General features: G+C 36.6%; 1 long non-coding RNA gene across 1 annotated transcript; it reads left to right on the top strand.

Annotated features, from left to right (window-relative positions):
- Positions 1-416: 416 nt before the first annotated feature.
- LOC140145287 (uncharacterized) lies at positions 417-1,805 on the top strand. Its single transcript, XR_011858019.1, has 4 exons — positions 417-572; positions 741-864; positions 1,004-1,218; positions 1,624-1,805. It is a non-coding gene; the product is annotated as an uncharacterized lncRNA (long non-coding RNA).
- The last annotated feature ends 968 nt before the right edge of the window (positions 1,806-2,773 follow it).

Genomic DNA, 2,773 nt, shown 5'->3' with positions numbered 1-2,773 from the left:
TTGTAAGTATAGCTATCTTGTGAATATGGCTTAATGTTTTACTTTGTTTTCACCTTTCATGTATTATACTTGGCTTTGAAAAGACAGTCACCGTGTACTAGCACTTACATGACTTTTCTTCTTTTCAATGTCTTTACTTAGGAATAGAAAATAACGATTACAGGGTAATCATTGCCACACCTGAGGCTGTAGCAGGGGATACGTGGCGTAAAAGCATCATGGACATTGGAAGGAAGGTGGTGTTGATATGCTTCGATGAAGCACACGTCGTCACCACTTGGTTAGTATATATTATCTTGCCTGTATTTATACCGGATAAATGTTACTTTTACCACACATATTACAATGTAAGACGTTTTATAAATTATTAACAGTTATTTATTTTTCACAATAATTGCACACAGGGGAAAGGAATTTAGAGAGGCCTTCGACCATTGCTCGGAATTACGCAGCATGTTCCCGGAGGCACCCTTTTTGTTGTTAACAGCAACACTGACCAAAGAAATTCGCCAAGAACTAGTGTTGAAGCTGCACATAAGAGAAATGACAACGGTGACGGCTTGTCTTGACAGGTATAATATTTAATTTAGTCATGCTGAAAGAGGTAATTTATGACATAACTGGTCACATGTTATTGAATAATATTTCTTACATGTTAATTGTTGCGTGTGTTATATTACATGTTATTTTTTGTAATATTTTATACAATTCATTTCATTATTATATATTAATTTTTCCAGACCAAATATATCTCTCGTTGTCAAGACAGATGCGGCCATGGACTTTGTCAAATGTGCTGGGGACTTTTTGCAACAAATTCGGCAAAAAGAGAAGAAATTGTCCCAAATGCATAATATTTACAGGGTATGTATTATATATCAACACCGAATCATTTCATAATCATATTTTGGGTGAAACTTTTAGGGAACCTCAAGCACACTTCCGTATACCCCTCCCGAAAATAATGACTTATTTTAATATCTTAATCTTTATTGTTTTCTAGAACTATTGCTGCTGCAGTGAATGTCTATCAGAAGATTATGTTAGATTTGTGGGGGGATGCATATGCCAGTGGCATCCCATCGGATAGGCCCAATCTCATGATCGTCTTGTTTCATGCCAAATTGTCCAGCACAGAAAGGAGAAGAGTCCTGTCAGTTTTTTCTAGAGAAGACAGCGTCATACGCGTTGTAATTGCAACCACGGCGTTTTCATTAGGTAGGTCATTCTTATTGTAATAATTACAAACGAACTAGAGTCATAAGTTGTGACCGTCACTAGCTGTCACTGTATTTTAGTCCATCAACTTCAGTTGCAATCTGTAAGAAAAAAGAACGTGAAATTTGTATAATATATAACAAAATACTAGTAAATAAAAGAGGGCGCATTTGTTTTAAGAGTGCATCCTGCAAGTGGAAAACGCACATTGCTTCATTTGATTTAAGAGTGCACCCGGCAAGTGGAAAGCGGACGTTGGTACATTTGATAATTATATAGTCGTCAGTGGATCATGTACACGGAAATCAAGTGGACGTTTCATTGTTTTTACACCCCGCGGCAATTGGACTCTATGTGTTTAATACGGGGTTATGTAGCCTATGTTAATTATTTTTTCTTTCGCAGGTGTACATATTAATGACGTGCGGACTGTGATTCAGTGGGGCACACCAAAAGATCTGCTGTCATATTGGCAGCAAACAGGTAGAGCCGGCAGAGACGGGAAGGCAGCAGAAGGGATTTTGTTTGCCACCAGAACAACTTACCACAAACAGAAAGAATGCATCAAACAAATGGCAGAGAAATTGATGGCCAAAGAAGTTGCGTGTTTGCGTCATTATATCTTACGACATCTGGGCAACACCGTCAATACATCTACCAATGACTCATGTTGCAAGTTATGTAAACCTGCCATGCAATATCTAATTAATGCAGAGTAATCTTCACCGGGTCAAAGCATTTGCACAGTCAATACATTATTATTATTGTTATTGTTATTGTTATTATTATTATTATTATTATTATTATTATTATTATTATTATTATGAAGTAGTAGTAGAATGAATGATGATTATTTTTAGAAAATTACGCAAAATAAACTTGAATGAAATTAAATTATAAATTTAATGTTTCTTGAATGTTATAACGACTGCGACTCAAGAATAACATTTCAGACGTCATCTGACGTCATTTCACCCCAAAAAGTAGTTCCGGTCAGCTTCCGGCAGAAACTCATGTGCGGGTTACGAAAGGTTATGTCATACTGCTGTAAACATAGCTTCGTGACCTGATTTCTTCGTGTCTGTCGGGAATTCTTTTAATTTTTCTCCCTTTTACTTTACGGATACTTATTACCAAATGAACTAGACTGATCCCTAATATGCTGGGACAACATTGAACCTACCCGAATGATTGTAAGTATTATTTGAGGTTAGATATAGTCAAGTAAGTGTATCAAAACAATCCCATTAAAAACTCGTATGCATGTATATATTTTCAATGTACATGCGTGTGTGAGTAAGGCCTTGTCCAATTGGTAAAAGCCGAAACTCACACATACGATGGAATGTAACTTTAGGTATAGGCAATGGACTAGTTAGTGGGCTGGTGGGAAAACCCTTCACCCAATAATAGCCGTAGAAGCTCACATGTGAATTATAATGTTCATCCTTAACATACTACAATTTGAAGTAAAAAATGTCACGCGAAAGCTGTTGTCGAGCTGTTTTCCCGAAGAGTGTCTTCCAAAATTTCATAACAGTCGGACGTGTAATTT

The sequence above is a fragment of the Amphiura filiformis genome, unplaced genomic scaffold (genome assembly GCF_039555335.1).
Source record: "Amphiura filiformis unplaced genomic scaffold, Afil_fr2py scaffold_198, whole genome shotgun sequence".
NCBI classification, from domain to species: Eukaryota; Metazoa; Echinodermata; class Ophiuroidea; order Amphilepidida; family Amphiuridae; genus Amphiura; species Amphiura filiformis.
Note: the sequence above shows the minus strand (reverse complement) of the source record. Positions and strands in the feature narration are given on the sequence as shown.